The sequence below is a fragment of the Sparus aurata genome, chromosome 6 (genome assembly GCF_900880675.1).
Source record: "Sparus aurata chromosome 6, fSpaAur1.1, whole genome shotgun sequence".
In the NCBI taxonomy this organism is placed as follows: Eukaryota; Metazoa; Chordata; class Actinopteri; order Spariformes; family Sparidae; genus Sparus; species Sparus aurata.
In genome coordinates, this window is record NC_044192.1 from 38939113 (window position 1) to 38956591 (window position 17479).

The window sequence follows — 17479 nt, forward strand, 5'->3', positions numbered from 1 at the left end:
TTGAAGTATAATAGAGCCAAGATTTTAGTTTGAAAGTTTTGAATATACAATAGGGTTCAAAAGTCTGAAACCGCTGGTCAAAATACTGCAAACAATTTGAGTAGAAATTAAATCATTAAAAAATTGAATTTCAGAATACCTTAGTGTTTGGAATGTCCTCCATTTTCTTTAATGACAGTATGCACGTAAGCTGGCTCCACAAGTTTGTGTACAACTTAATTAATCATGTTATCCCAGCCTGATTTGACAGTGCTCCACAAAGCTTCTCATAATGTCACAGGGTGCCTTGCTTTCTCTGCCCTCACGTGCTCCCATAAATGTTCATTGAGGTTTTAGTTTAGGTGGAGAGTGGAGAAAGAGAGACTATGGAGGAGAGTCAGTTTGGTGCAGGTGTCCGACTCAAGAGGAGGTAAAACAGCCTCAGACATGAATAATCTCACCACTATGTTTCACTGTGAGTTTGAAACGCTGTGCTATCTTTCTGTCGCCTGTTCATCTCCCTACATACACCTTTCTGACATACATCTTAAACTTGGATTCATCAGTAAACAGTAGGCTGGATATCACAGAGTTACTCACAATACAATACAATCACAATATGTAGCCCTCAATAACGATAGTATCACGCTTAGCAATTCTGCAATAATTCATCAATTGGAAGACAATCATCTAACAATATATCATGACGTCTGTCTATTTGTAGAAGAATACAAAGCAGTAAAGGTATAGTAGTGTCTTTTACACTGAATTTAACCAGCGAAATGAAACAATGTCCCAAAGAGCGTATAGAGTCGTAGTGTGTGCCTCTTTAACACAGACTGCATCTGCAACTTGTCACTTCCCATGTGTGCCAGCAATGGCCACTAAATCATTTCCATTTGAGAAAGATTTGTCTGTGTAAATTAAGTTTACAGGGTAAACTATTCACTCTGATAAGTTTAATTAGAAGGGGGATCTGTTTAAAGCACTGTGTTTTGTTTTGTTTTTTTGAGTAAAATGTCGTCATGTGGCAATACAATATATCACTTCCTCTTTTGATGCAATATTTCGTTGTATCGATATTTTGCCCCACCTCTAGGATACGGGACTGTTTCCAGCCATCCACTGTGAAATGCTGGTATATCCTGTGTTGGGGAGACGTAAACTACATGTAGTTGAACTACAATTTGCTGTAACTTGCTGACTAACTAACTACATTCTTATTTTGTGCTGCGTCAAGTAATTCAACTATTTTTTGGGTCATTTTTTGTAGTTTAACTACTCAGTTTACAAACTACAATTTTGACCAATAAAATGAAATATTTTTTATTTAAAAAAAGCATGAAACATGTCGTGACATCGTGACACGTCATGGACCACCCTCCCGCTACTACCGATGCGCCCCTGAACGCGCCAGTCTAACCACGGCCATATTTGAGCATGTACATGTTGGATACAGATGCATCTACAGACACGAGCTAAGTGTGGGTATATCTCAGCTCACCATAAGCATTAGGCCTGCTGATCAAGCTCTTGAGAAGTAGTTTGGAAACTGTTCTGAGACCACTGCAAGACAGCCTTTTTTGACTGAACTTTTGTTGATCGGAGTCTGGAGTTCAAGCAAATTCTGTATCTGTGATGAAGATGCTTTTCTATCTTTTAGGGAACTAAGCCTGATGTGTTGATGTGTGATCTTCTCTTGGTCTGCTCACTTTTGGCTTGCCTGGTCAAGCCTCGGATACAACTGATCCAGTTTCGGAAAATCCACTTTACAGAGTTCCGTGCACTGCCCTCTTCGAAACTTGATCACCATATTTTTGTGCTGAGAAAGCTCCTCTTTGCTTAAAATTACAATTTCACTTCTGACATATTAACTCTCTGAATAACAAACTCTGATTATTTCCAGGTTTATGTGATAGACCTTTGGACCTCACTGTATAGACATTAAGCATGTGTTATCTCCAGTTTTGGGGTTGTTACTTAAAATGAAGTAACTTGCTGTCCATTACTTGTTACTTTCGAAAAAAAAAAAAAAAGCATTTATTCAGGGTAGAAGTAATTTGTTACGCTCCTTGTTACATTACTTTTGCATTACTCCACAACTTGAGATGTATTGACATGCAACTGTCAGGTATAACAAAAAACCTTACATATGCCCACATTTTTGCCCCATCCTAGTAAGAGGGAGATACATAAGATTTTTGTATTATGCTCTTAATACAACATAGACAACCGCAAAGTTGCTGAAAACCTGCCCAAACAGCACTCCACAGAATGTGTGCAAAAGGAGATAATGGCCTCAGTATAAAACTGGAAATAACATAATATGAAAGAGGTTAACCTTCCAACACTGCCCAGTACACATATTAATTGCACCCAACAAATAAAGTGTTCAGCCCATCAAATGCAGTTACGATGCATCCAACCCAAGTCACTCGTCCACCAAACCATGGTTTTATGGTGGACTGGTCCATCTTATTTGATGTGTTCATCATTAAGGGAGCAGTTATGTCTCATGAAGAGGAGTCTGTATGGAGCCAGAACAGTGACTTTAAAATTTGGCATCCAAAAAAAAAATTGGCATTGAAAACAAAACCAGTACTGAAAAAAGAAACATTGTCATTGAAACATCTGTATTGAAAACAGTTGTATTGGCATTGAAACAAGTATTGGCACTGAAAAAGAAAGTAGTTCAAATAATTCAAATCCGAAAATCTTATCATTTTATTTTATTGGGATTTTTTTGTATTTTTCAATGACAATCTTCAGATTTTTTCTTCATGTCACTTTTTTCTCAGTGACAGATTTTTTTCCAATGTCAGTTTTTTTTCAGTGTCATCGCAGACCAGAGCGCTGCTGTCGGTGAGGCAGCCCCGGCTCGGGCCAACAGGCTGTTCTACTGTTGTGCTAACTGTGGCTAATGCTCCGTGCTCGGCGCCCCGGTACTACTACTTCACTCCATACGCATATAGAGACCGAAGCTAGGGAGCTCCGGGACAGAACCAGATACACAGAGACTTGGACACATCAGGAGAGAGCTTGAAGAAAAGTCTGCGAGGTAGTTGGACTCTGGACTCAAATCTGAAGATTGTCATTGAAAAATACAAAAAAATCAAAATAAAATAAAATGATAAGATTTTTGGATTTGAATTACTTTCTTTTTTCAGTGCCAATACTTGTTTCAATGCCAATACAACTGTTTTCAATACAAATGTTTCAATGACAATGTTTCTTTTTTCAGCATTGGTTTTGTTTTCATTGCCAATTTTTTTTTTGGATGCCAAATTTTAAAGTCACCGTTCTGGCTCCATAAGTCTGCTATATCCTCCTCAGACTCAGCACAAGACTTCCAGGCGGAAGAGCTTCTCCACAGGCGCCCTGGACGGGTCACTGTGTTGAATTTTGCGGATGTCAGGAGACATCAGGCGATTGTTGTACAAGCGTGTATGAAAAGGCATCTTTGGTTAATTTACTTTTCTGCAAATAATGAAAATAAATGAAGACTGACTTTTTGGATTAGTAACTCTGATGTGCCTCATATTGGATTAAGGAAGAGTAACGCGTTACATTACTGTGTACAAATGTAATGTGATTACAGTTATGCATTTGTGACTTGTTACCCCAACACTGGAAATTATCCAAACATGTAGCTTCTTTTAGCCCCTTGTCATGGTTCTCCAGCCTGCACCTTGGCTGTATGACCAGCACTGGTTCCTGACCAGGATATCCCTTCACTTTGACATTTCAGTCACAAAGCTGGTCATAAAATTGTCACAGGAAAAAAGTTGAAAATACAGACTCACTGGATGGTAGGCGGCATTCTTCTTCATCCTTAAGGATGGAGACATGTTCTGAAGGGTATCAAGTGGCAAACTAACATGATCCACAGCATGAAAGGTGCCTTCTGTTAAAGTCAATATTTTCACAATCTTGGCAAAGTCACTTTATGTTAAAATAACACACCAACTCAAAAAGTGACTAGTTGTGATCTGGGAACAGAGATCCAAAAATAGGTTCTCATGGGAAATGATTAATCCGCCAGCATTAAAACTCAGGTCTTACATGTAAAACACGAGTGTGAAAAGTAAGACAGAAAAAAAAAGAATTTACCATTCAGAGACGTCCTGCTGTAAACGTGTCTCTTCCACCGTCTCTGCCTCTTCACTCTCCCGTTCGGTTTCCGACTCCGGCTCGTACATAAATGCCTGAATTCTGTAAGGTTCGTCATTTAGTGTGTGCGCCATGACAGCGGGCTGTTTATGTTTTGGATTCTGTGTGCATGCAGGCTCGCCCCCCATTCCTGCTCTGTCCTTCCTGCGGCCAATCAACGCGCGCCTCATTACATATTAATACAATGCACATCCGGACCGGTCAAAACCTCGCGCATAATCTCGCGTGAGAAAGTCGCGGTATGAAAAAGGGTCAGAACAAGCTCTATGTTTGATTAAAAAAAAAATAAAATTACTAATAAGTTTTAAGAATTGATCCAAAGCAATCCAAGAGGGACTGGATATGTAAAAAACCAGGTGATGACTCCTTTGATTAAAATATTAATTTGTACCCACACTACCCACTGTCATTATCAATCACCCAGTTCCTACTTCAACTTTGTGATATGGCGCAGCTTTTTGTTTTGTTTTTGGGGTTGTTTTTTTATTTTATTTTCTTCGTTTTTATTTCTCAGTGAGGGACTTATACTGATAAACCACTATACTGAAAGTGGTTTAGATAATATTGCTTGTTTTCAGTCTGTCTGATCAGTTGATTTCCCACATAGCTTTTCATAGGAAATCAGAGCTGCCATGAAGAACATTCTGAACAGATTTACATTATATCATTATAAGTTTCCTGGGGAGGTCCCTCGGTAGGTTATTAGGGAATCAATTAAAGGTGATACTTGCGGTGCTCAGCAGAACTAGTAGACACCCTGGCAGCACTCTTAAGGCTTAACAAGCTGTAACTGAGTTGAGAAGGCACTGACAGGGCCGTTTCTGTCTTTTTGGGGGCCCTATGCAAGATGCTGTTTGGGGGCCCCTATTTTGTCAAACTACGATGGATAGATTCCTAACCCTTTTGGGTGATCCATAAAGATGCAACAATCTATTACATTTTAAGAGGAAAACAGGCTAGAGTCGTGAAAACCTCTCTCAAATTAAAAGCAAACATCCCACACTAGTAAGTTGAACTGATAGAAAATGACAATACAAGGTAAACAATAGGGATCCTTGAAAGGTCAATAAATGAAACTGATGGAGTGTTCCTAAATTTTGTCTTATTTTAAGTTGACATTAAACATATAACATACATACACCCAAAAATAAAGTTAAAGTTGTATAATAAAATAGGCTATTACTTGGAAAAGAAAATGAGCCAGCATCCATATCAATATGCAAACAATAAAAACAAAAAAACAGCCAAGAATAATATAGTTGAGGTAGTAAGGAACCTTTCAAATGTAACATGAGCCCTTCAGGACCAACACAATAAACCAGCATACAATAAAAATGCAAAAATGAAAACAAACCAACAATAAAAACAATACTTTAAAGGAACCATACAGAACTATATAACACAATCACACCACTTTGTGATGATTATCAGTATCATCTGAGTCTTGTGTTTTAAGCAGATCTACCCTAAGCCCCACCTCAACATTTCTGCTTCCTTGCCAGCATATGAGAGCTGCTTGTCAGTCTCTGGTGCTGAAGGCGGCAGTGCTGCTTCCTGTTCTGCAGCTCCAAAATACTTCAGAATTGCTCCTGCAAAGACGAAACTCCTCAGGTTACCAAGCAAAACAGATCCTAAGCAAACATTCATACTATATAATTGAGTTATGTTACACTAATCTAGAAATTCATAATTGTTTTTATTTTAAACCTTGCAATATACAGCACAGTGTCCCTTTAAAGCATGCACCCAATTTCAAAGTCACTTTTAAGCAGTTTTAAAGAGTTATCAGACAAAGATAAATGACTGATGAGCTTTATGTGATATTGAAGGAATATCTTAGTTTATATTTCACAGAGTTTTACAAAGTGAACTACTTGCTTAACTGATGATTTGGTCTTAACTTATATTCTGTGGGCAGAACAAACGGTCCTGTATAGTATAGTTCACTTTAAATTGACTTTAATTTGTATTATTATGATTCTTTTGAATAAAACAAAGTAATACATCAAAAACATAACTAAACTGTAGGAATGTAGGCAAATGTGTTCAAATTATATTGTCACAATAAATATTCTAATAAATGTGGAAAAGAAAGACGCAACTAGCTCAGTAGAGTTAACAATAATCCACTCAGAGCAATAATCTACTGCCACAATAGTCCATAATAATCCACAGTAGGCCTCATATGCATTAGGGTTGTTTAGCACACTTCACATTAGAGACCTACAAACTGAGGAAACACTAAAATTGATAAATTAATCATAAAAACAATCCTAAAGTGATGTTATGTGACAAATATTGAAGAGCAGAGAGGAGGTCTATGACGGAGCAGCAGCTCCACTGGATGAGGATCCAGCAGACATGTCAGATATCTGCCGAACACACACACACACACACACACACACACACACATCCTCCCTCACAAATATAATGCCAACTAACTGGACCTGCTGTGATTCACCAAAACGGGTTTCACTTCAGTCAATCAGTGTTATGGCATTCACATGTGAGATACATTTTATTTTAGCCCTCTCCTAAAGCAAACACTTAAGCTAGCTAAAAAAAAAAAAAAATCGGCATTTAAGCTAGCCCCTCCAACCCACATAATGAAAACAAAAAAACCCTTACCTTTATCCAGCGAGCGTTTTTCTTCATCTAGTTTCTTCTTATTTCTCCGCCAGATGAATACGCTAGTTTGGTACGCCATGCCGTGAATGACCTGAACTTACGGCTCGGCGCAATTCCCCGCCCCCTCCTAGTTTAGCAGTACTGGTCGTTATAGCAACGAGGCGTGGTAGACACCAGATCTGACCAATCAGCGGGCCAGTTGTCAGGTCCTTTTCACATCTTTTCCTTCGGGTCATTCCTCAGGTATTGCAGCTGACCTTGCAACTTGAGGGGGCCCCCTAGTGGCGCGGGGGCCCTATGCACCCGCATAGTCCGCTTTTAGCAAGAAACGGCTCTGGGCACTGACAATAGTGTTAGTAACATTCACTCAATAAAGTTGCCAACCTAGATCTCATGAATGAATAATACAGTGTACCAATAGCTCAAAGAAAGAGCATCTTTACCATGGAAAATGCTGGTTCTGGTTAGGTGACAGGAAACATCAGAAGTTGAACCTATAATTTGCTCAAGGTGTCATGTGGGCAGGAGTAAGCTGGATAGGACATTAATTTGCTGATCTGAACTTGTGACCATTAACTTTAGGAAGCTAGGAAACAGCAAGTCCACACCAAGTGCAGGGCTTTGGAGGAAGCCAGTCTTTACAGTATAAGATGCATATGGCAAGGTGACAGCTGTTATTTTAATTCACAAGGTCACTGGTTGATGCCATAACATAGATTTTATGTTGGACTTGGATGGGATAAACATCTGCCAGATAATATTTGATCAAACTTCAACTGCAGGCTAGCTTTGATTGTACCCCTCATCAAAAAGCCTTAGCCTTTTGCATCATTTAGCGCCTCACGTAAATTAGGACTTCTGGGATTCTCTTGCATATCAAATTAGAAGATTTTACATTGTTTTTTTGTTAGTAGGGTATGCCCTCAAAAAAAGTTGTCTCCTGCACACAGCCCCGAAGTGCATCCCTGTCATGATCAAAACATTTATCCTAAAGCAATGTTCTGTCTTGTCCCCCCCAAAGGGCCCTGCTCGCCTTGCAACAGCAGAACGGCTTCAGAGTGAATTTTGAAGGCTTCGCAATACACAAATAAAACTTTGATAAAACCCCACCACATGATACTTGCACTTTATCTCCTGCTCAGCTGTCTTGGAATAAAAACTACTCTGCCTCCATAATTCATCTAACACAAAGACCATTCAAGTTCAATCAAGGCCACGCTACCATCTTTCCCACTGGGAAGGTGGTTGGCTAATTTGCTCTGTCTCCACCAGTGCTCCTCTATGGAGCAGCGGGTGGTTAAATTTTTCACAGCACTCTCTTCTCTTGTTGCTGGGCTTGTCTGGCGGACACGCACCACAGGTCTGACTCCTCTGCCTTTGTACCTCATGCCTTATTGCATTTTACATGAAACCTCGCTGGAACAAATGCCCTCTGACTAGCTAGCCAGCGAGAGGCTCTGCGCCATCCCTGTGAAATCAGCCCGGTAAAAAGGCTGAGTCTGATTTACATAGCAGACTCATGAAAGGCTTCGGTGGCAAAGAGAGGAGCCCATTGTCTACACAGGGTTTGCAGGGGCTTTTGAGGCAGATGTGAAGACTGATAATGATGTGATGGATGGGAAAATGAGAGGTAGCAGCAAAGAGGAGGAGCACAATGATTGCTCTCTCATGCTTTCATACTTTTCGTTTTAATGTTGATCATAGTGAATTCAAATAAAGTATCATGAGCCATCATCATCATCATCACTACTGCAGGGATTATCATTACAGTGAAAGAGTTAAAATACACACATTGGAAATATTTAAAGGAGTAAATAACACCAGATGAAAATCTTCACACTGTTTGCTGATGTCAAGCTATATTACATTTCAGTCCCACCCTGGAAGGAGGTGATGTTTCAAATCTATCGTGGAAATAATACTGAGGCCCACTGAGGCAATGTGATTGTGATTTTGGGCACAGATTTTGGGCTATATAAATAAAATTGATTTGATTTGATTTGATTTGAAATAGATGCTTACAGGTGATCCAGTCAGGCTGGCAGCCTGGCACCAACTTCTAAGTGCTTTCACATCTCCATTAGTGCTTACCACACATACATGGGCCGGCCGCTCAGGTATAATAATGGCTGTCCAAGTATATTTGGAAATCCATTTAAACATGTTTCACTTTTAGTTTTTTATTCATCTGAGAGAAGAATGGCATCAGTGATCATTTAACAAGTGGACAGTCTGCCCCTCCTGTATACGCACAATCCCACATGCAGAGACTCGCTCTGGTATTAATCTGTGAACGCACTAATTGCGATGCAACCTCTCATGTTTCATGTGTGCCTACTTATTCCAATGATTTGTACCAACATGCAATGTGATATGACACGTTTTGTACAAATTTCAGGATGGTTCGTTTGGTAAGTAAATGTGTACACATCAGTGGCTTTCGAAAACGTTAACTGTGCTTATATTGTTTTTCTGGACAACGCATACAATGTCCAGTTCATCTTCTGATCAACATCAGTGTCTTTCGAGAGTTATCCTAACATTGACATAATGCATAGCAGAACGGCAGATTTTTATTGATTGCCTTTTGTAGGATGCAGTACAGTTCACCAGAGAGCCTGAAGGGAAGATGTGCTGAACAAACAACAGTAAATAAATGCTCGTTCTAAACTAGTACTGTACTGTACTGCTCCAAATGTATGGTCTTTAAAAATCTTGGCATAACTAACTACCATAATGTCACAACTGATATAATATCTGCTAAATCCAAGACAGGAAAATATGAATAAAATCCATAAAAATATACCATAAGGAAAAAAGCAGGACAGATAAATAAATGTGTCTGCCCCAAATTTCTAGAAATCCTGTAGAGAGGGGATGAAAAGGAAGCTTAACATACGAACACTGTGCAGTGGAGCCACATCAGATCTGATGTGAAAGAGAGCGCTCTGGGATTAAACCCCCATCAGCAAAGGAGTGGTAGACATACTTGTACAGTAGTTCAGATGGAGAGTGAAAGATGGAAACTAACACAGAATTTCTCTTCTTCGAATACCTATAGAAGTGCCACGAGGCTGACATGGTACCTCAAACCAGGGGAAACCACCGTGAGCCATGTACACCCTTTAAAAATTAATTGCCAATCAGGGTTGCAGGGAGCAGAGTCAGTGATGACTTCGTGTAGTGAGTGAGATAGAGAATTAATGGACCTGTAATTTTGTTGGTTTGGAGGAACAGCTTAATTTCAGTACTGTGACATGAGAGCAGCGTGAACACAGACACTTGAGTAGATAAACAGAGGAAATGACATAATGCTGACACAGAGGGGTGTGTAAATATACAGCTATATGCTGCATTAAACAATGGCAATCCACTGCCTCCCTCTCTGTCCCTCTAGCACTGTTCTGTGCTGGACATACTCCAAACACAGACTTCTCAGCCCATAATCCTCTAAAATCCTTCAACATGCAGTGTTGTAATTTGCATGTTCATGCCCCTCTTGTCCAGGTCGGTGGACTGGGTGTCAGACTCTTTTACAGAATCACAGCCATGCAGTTTCTTATATTCTCATTTGTGATGTCAGTCAATTCCTGTCAGGTGAGATTCAGGTGACAGACATCACACATTACATTTTACTCTTATCAAGTATCCATTATTGTTGGTGCTTAGATAGAAATACACAGTAAGTACTGGATCTACAGTATCTACAGTACCTCTATCATGGCCATTAGTCAATCAGTCCAGTGGGGCTCCATGGTGATGGTTGCAAGGGGCTGTAAATGTTTGTGAGACAGATTGAAGAAAAAAAAGGCTGAGCTAAGCTATTTTTGACATGTTTGGGCCTATTTTTCTGTTGCTTTGACTGGCTTTGTTTCCCTGACATGACATGACGGCATTAGCTCATCCCACCAGAGCGACTAAGAAAAAGATTTTGTCTGATATCCTACTCTTCCATGCATATTCCAAGTCAACCTGCTTGTGTCCTTCCTGCCACCAAATCAGTTAAAACTGTTGTGAATCTTTACTGTGTGATGAATATGTGTCATACAACTGCCAACTCTAATGTCTCCGATGCTATGGTTGCCTGTACCTTTAACAAGAGTCCAGGAAGTCCATCACCTACATCTTGTTCCCCAAGAAATCATATATGCATGTAACTGCATGTATGGATTGAACAAACAATAGTCACGTGGATACAGCAAACAAGATGGCAGCTGACTAGGGACCCTCCACTCCCCGACGGGTACATTTGTGATGATGCCAAAGTATAGGCTCAAGTTATATTAAAATACTACCCACGTTGCGAAGAGGAAACAGCTTGTGCTGTTTTGGAAAATTGAAATAACTGAAATTAAGTGAAATGGCCACGTCGAAATATTTCAAAGGCACAGGCCGCATGGCTACTCAACAAAGCCCTTCACATGAAGAAGAAGGCCCAACATGTGACCCACCTCCCAGTTTTGACTCTCTGTTTACAGAAATTGCTAAAATGAGCAGCACACTGCAGAGGGTTGCCACAGATGTCACAACTATTAAAGAGACGTCAACGGAGATGAAAGCGACAGTGACGGCTATGCAAGAGAGTCTGGCGGAAGTAGAAACGTGCATCAAGCGCCTAGAGGAGACCTCAGAGCGGCTACACACTGATGGAGACAAGAGAAAAAAGCTAATGGAAGTAATGTAGGACCACATTCAAGTCCTGGAAAATCAGAGCAAAAGGAACAACGTGAGGGTCATAGGCCTGAAAGAGACTTTTGGGACTAATGGGACATTAATGGGTTGTGTTCAGAAAATGTTGACTGAGGGGCTGGAGCTCTGGGCTGATGCCGAATTTAAGATTGACAGAGCTCATCGGTTGCTCGCACCTATGCCGGACACGGAGCCGCCCCAACGACCGGTCCTGATACGGTTCCTGAGACAGTCAGCGAGGGACAAAGTGATAAAGGCAGCTAAAGAAAAACAGGGCTTCATATAGGAAGGATGCCGACTATCTGTATTCACCGATATGACAAAAGAGTTGGCGGAGAAGAGGAAAACGTTCACCTCGGTGAAGCTAAGCTGCAGAAGCGGGAGGTGAAGTACACGCTGGCCTTTTGTGTTGCTTAAAGAGGTTAAAGATACAGAGAGAAGAATTATATGTGTGCAGGCACTAATAGCGGGTATGCAGGCGATATTATGTAATATTTATGCACCTGATAAGGAAGACCCACACTTCTTTCATGAAGTGAACAGGGTTCTAGGGGAGATGGATGGGCAAATAATACTGGCAGAAGACTTTAACCACGTGATGAACCCTATTTTAGACAAAAGTCGGTTTAAAGGTCCACTGATGACTATAGAAAGCGAAGCAATTCATATGTTAAAAGATGACATGGCGCTTGTGGATGTCTGGAGGCTCACTAACCCTAGGGATAGGGACTACACGTTTTTTTTTCCATTGTCTTAAGTCACACTCCAGAATTGACTTTTTCTTAATTGCAAACCCTTTAGTAAACAGTGTAGTTAGTTGCATTATTAAAACTATTGCTATCACAGATCATGCGGTAGTGGAATTATGTATAAACACAGAATTGGACATGGGTAAGAGGAATAGATGGAGAATGAATACATCTTTATTACATGACAAAGGCTTTAGGACATTGTTGGAAGAGGATTTGAAATCTTTTTTTGAATAAAACATCGGCAGCACTAAGGAAATTGCAACAGTTTGGGAGACCTCTAAAGCATATATAAGAGGGAAATTAATAGCTCACTCTGCCCAAAAGAAAAAAGAGAGCCTAAACTGAATCAAGGTATTAGAAGGTGAAATTAAATTAAAGGAAACTGATTTAGTGCAACATTTTTCAGAACCACAATATCAGAAACTCTGTAAGATTAAGTTTCAGCTGCATGAAATCTTTAACAAAAAAGTAGAATATTCCTTATGCAGATTAAAAACACATTTTTATGAAGGTGGGGAAAAAACTGGAAAAATATTAGCTAGACAAGTAAAGTAAAAGACTCCTCAAATATAATTTCAGCCATGAAACAGGGAGATAAATAAGTTACCTGAACAAAAGATATAAATGAGACATTTCAACAATATTACAAGAAACTATATACATCATCGGAATCTTGCGATGACAACCAAATGAATTAATTCTTCTCTAACATTAATATGCCTAAGCTTAACCCTGATCACACAAGGAAGTTAGAGTCGCCTATAACTGTAGCAGAAATAAGGAAGGCTGTGTCATTAATGAACACTTGGAAATCACCAGGCTATGACGGATTTCCTGTGGGATATTATAAAGAGTACATAGGCAATCTTGCCCCAGTCTTGGTGAAGGCGTATCAAGAGGCATTTGAAATAGGCCACATGCCGCCAACATTTAATGAAGCTTTAATATCTCTGATTCCAAAGAAAGACAGATACATAACAGACCCATCTAATTTCAAACCTATTAGCCTGCTTAATCTGGACTTTAAAATGCTGACAAAAGTGTTGGTTCTACGACTTCAACAAGTTTCACCCAACATTATACATCCCAACCAAGCAGGCTTTATGAAAAACACATCCTCATCAGACAACATGAGGAAATTAATACATCTAATGTGGCTTGCCCAGTCCAAAAATGTGCCAATAGCTGCTACTTCCCTAGATGCCGAAAAGGCCTTTGATGAGGTGGAATGGAGCTTTCTCTTTTCCGCTTTGTCACATTTCGGGTTCGGTCCCTATTTCTCTCAATGGGCAAAGACATTATATAAAGAACCAAAAGCAGCAGTAATTACCAATGGAGTTATATCACCCATTTTCGGCCTGTCTAGAGGCACTTGCCAAGGCTGCTCTTTGAGCCCTCTATTGTTTATTATTTGTCTAGAAACACTGGCTGTTAGGATCAGGAATAACGGGAAAATTAAGGGAGTAGAGGGTGGGGGACAGGAACATAAATTGTTGCTATATGCTGATGATATTTTAGCTGTAGTGACAGACCCTGAGGCATCTTTACCACATTTTTTATGGGATGGGAAAAGAGCAAGAATAAAACTAAGTAAACTCTGCGCCCCCAAGGAGAAAGGGGGATTAGGTTTACCAGATCCAAGGTTATATGAGATATCTTTTGAAATGGCTAAATTAGCCAAATATTGGAAAAGGACAGACAACAAGCCAGATTGGATGGAGATTGAGAATGAGTTATGTTTACCATTTAGTCCAAAGGAGCAACTGTCTCAATGAAGTAAAACAACAAATCCAATTCTTGTGCACTAAGGAAGTGTGGGCCAAGTACACAAAATGTATAAGTTGTCGCAATATGTACATATATATGCTTCATTGTGGTTTAATCCTGCCATACATATTGGTAAAACGTCAGTGTATTGGAGGCAGTGGCGTTCAAGTGGTGTATGTACTATAAAGGACCTGTACAAAAATGGACAATTTATGTCTTATGGGGAATTATCGCATCAATTTAAACTTGAAGGCAAACAACATTTTTGGAAATACTTATAAATCAGGGACTGTGTGAAATCTCAAATTGGTAATTGTTCATTTTGGAATATCTGAATGTGCCACGGGAACACTGCACAGCCTCACAATTTTATAGACTAACAAACTATTCAGTAAGTGTTGAGTCCTCTAATGTGAAATTGTTATGGCAGAGAGACCTGAGAATAAACTTTACACAGGAGAAATGGTTTACTATGGGTTTACTAGCAGACTGTGGAAAGTATGTAAGGGAAGCAAGAGGGAAGTTCACACCATATAAGATCATAGATATTATCATACCCCTGTGAGATTACATAGAATGAAATTGATGAATGATAATATGTGTTGGAAGTGTAAAACAGAGGTAGGAACTTTCCTTCACTGTGTATGGGAATGTGCATTCGTGAGTCAATTGTGGGTCAAAGTTGTGGACTTCCTGAGTAACTGGTCAGGCTCAGTGCATAGGCGGAAATCGCGGGGGGACAGGGGGGACATGTCCCCCCCTCCAGTAAAGCTGTCCCCCCCTAGAATATTTGAGACACAATTAATAATTTTTGAACAATGCAGTAGCATGTATTGAAAGCACAATGTAAGCGGTGCTCATTATAATCGCACAATAATGTGCTATTTACATCTTTAAAGATTTAGTCCCCCCCCTCCCATTCCGAGAAATGGTTGAGTCCACCCCACACTCTTTCCAACGGGCGGAGCTAGCAGCTGCAGCAGCGTGTGGACGGAGCCTGCTACTCACACCGTGCTTCGCGGGGTAAGAGGTCTATACCACACAGACATAGTTACATAAGTTACAGCAACACATATCCCTTTTACAAAAAATGCCAGGTCCAGGCTGTCTGCAACATTTATCCTGCATTGTTCAAAAGCCTACTCAATTATGAGTGCTGTTAAGCTAAGATAAAAGCTACAGATAGTGATAGTCACAGACAGAGAGGAGAGGGAGAGGACAGGAAAGGACAGGACAGGACAAGAGCAGTAATAATTATTTTTGTCATTCTAAAAGACTGTCTGTATATAAATGTCAGAATCAGATATTACCGACATTTCAGATTTATTTCCAGGAAGGTTTTTTCCAGTTATCCAGAGTTAATTGTCTTGAAATATGTTCAGTTAACTAGTAGATACTGTACCTACTTTGTTTTTAAAACAGATTTTTTTCATTTCTGAGTCAAATGTTGCAGTCTCTGTCAATCTCCAGTTAAATTATCACAATTTAATGAATTTCCTACAGATTTTTTAGCAGTATTGTCACAAGTGTGAGATCCTATTATTACACATGATATTCATTCTGGAGTTGTACACATTTGACAGTAAAAAATATTATTTCCACCTTCCACCTAATACCATTATTTTGTATTGCTGGGTGAATAAACAAGAACTTGTATACAGGTAGGGTAAGGACTAATACAGTATAATGCAATTATTGTTATTATCATTACTTTTGATAACATTTTTTAAAACATTTGATTTGAACATGCTGACAGTGCAAGAGTGCAACACTGTGAGAGAGAGAGAGAGAGAGAGAGAGAGAGAGGGAGAATAGCATAATCTGATATCTTTCATCTGGAAAAAGACAGTTATCTGATTATGAGAAATCTGATAAACAAACTTAGATGTTTGCCTGATAATTAGTTTATTCATTGCATGTGTACATGTTAATTTGATTTCAATTATTTTGTTTTAAATCTAGACTTGTGCAGGTGGACTCAGCCAGTGCTAAGAAAGGTCTTCTGCCTGCCTGTTGGAGAGATAGAGAGACTAAGCGTCAAATTGCGGTAAAAGATGCTGTATAAAAGACAGGCTACAACTTTTACTCCTTGTCCCCCCCTGGAATTATTCTCTAAAATTTTACTGTTTATTGTTCCCCCCCAACTATGATTGGGATTTTGGCCCTGGTTCAGTGATTCCCCTGACCCCTGCCATATGTTTACTAGGAGACAGATCACAAATACCGAATATATATTAAAAAAAAAAAAACTTTTTCTGTCATTACGGTGGGCTTGGTCACAGCTTCCAGAGTTATTTTAAAGTCTGTGAAAATCGGCACAAAAATTGTGTTATGAGTTTGTCACACCAAAGAAACATGTATCATTGACCACTGAGCCAAATTTGAAAGATTAAAAAAATTGTTAAGTATATAAAATTAGGTCTCTAAATCATGGAAAAACAAGCACTTCTTTCTGCTGTGAAACGCTGGGGGCGTGTCAGTTAGAGGCGCTGGAACCACGCCCATGCGGCGGGGGCTACACGTCATGTTAATGACGTCGGTGTCTCCCCAGGTGTTCCCCAGGTGTTCCCCTTGTCTATCTAAACCCGCGGACAGTTTATAATCATATAGATGCTGTTATAACGTGTAGTGATTGAGATCCTGACCCACTAAACATCCTGGAAAGTGACGGAGTGAAGTTTTTCGCGCTAAATTACATATATATACATAATCACCATCAGTGAACAGGACGCTGTCTGACTCTGTCACTCGCGGGGACAGAGGCTGTTTTCTGGGGGACAGTTTCCTGAAGTCTCGGTCAGGAGGGCTGGCGGTCGCGGTGATTTATTTTCGTCAAACACTCGGTGAGTTAAACACTCTTGTGACAAACGTGACAGACGCTGTTTTGTGAGCAGAAATGTGAGGAAGAGTCGGGAGGACAGGGAGGGGACGGACAGGAGGACAGACAGGAGGACAGGGAGGGGACGGACAGGAGGACAGATGCTTCTCCACGTACAGCTGTGGTATTTGTTTTCCTCATATAAGTTGCTAAAGACAGTTACAGTTACTACGTTACTTTTGTTCGGTCCTGTAACGTTGCTTTGTGGAACATTTCTCTGTATTTAGTTGAGTGAAGGACCTGTGCAGTTATCAGACTGTCAGACCGACACGCCCTCGCTCCGCGCCTCCGGATTATCCGTTCACACTGGGACGGCTCACCAATAATGCGGCCCTGATACTACCGCCACATACCGCCGGTGGGACCCGCCGTCAGCAGGACGGAGAGGGTCGGCTGCGGTGCGGCCACATCATGCCGGTGGGACCCGCCGTTAGCGGGACAGAGGGCCGGCTGCGGCGCGGCGGCCACATCAAGCCAGTGGGACCCGCCGTCAGCGGGACGGAGGGCCGGCTGCGGCGCTGCGGCCACATCATGCCGGTGGGACCCGCCGTCAGCGGGACGGAGGGCCGGCTGCGGCGCTGCGGCCACATCATGCCGGTGGGACCCGCCGTCAGCG

The 17479-nt window shown here is 40.6% G+C and overlaps 1 protein-coding gene across 1 annotated transcript in view; it reads left to right on the forward strand.

The window, feature by feature from the left end:
• The window catches only part of LOC115583392 (receptor-type tyrosine-protein phosphatase gamma-like), a 225393-nt gene that overhangs the window by 78631 nt on the left and 129283 nt on the right, over window positions 1-17479 (forward strand). The window lies entirely within an intron of this gene.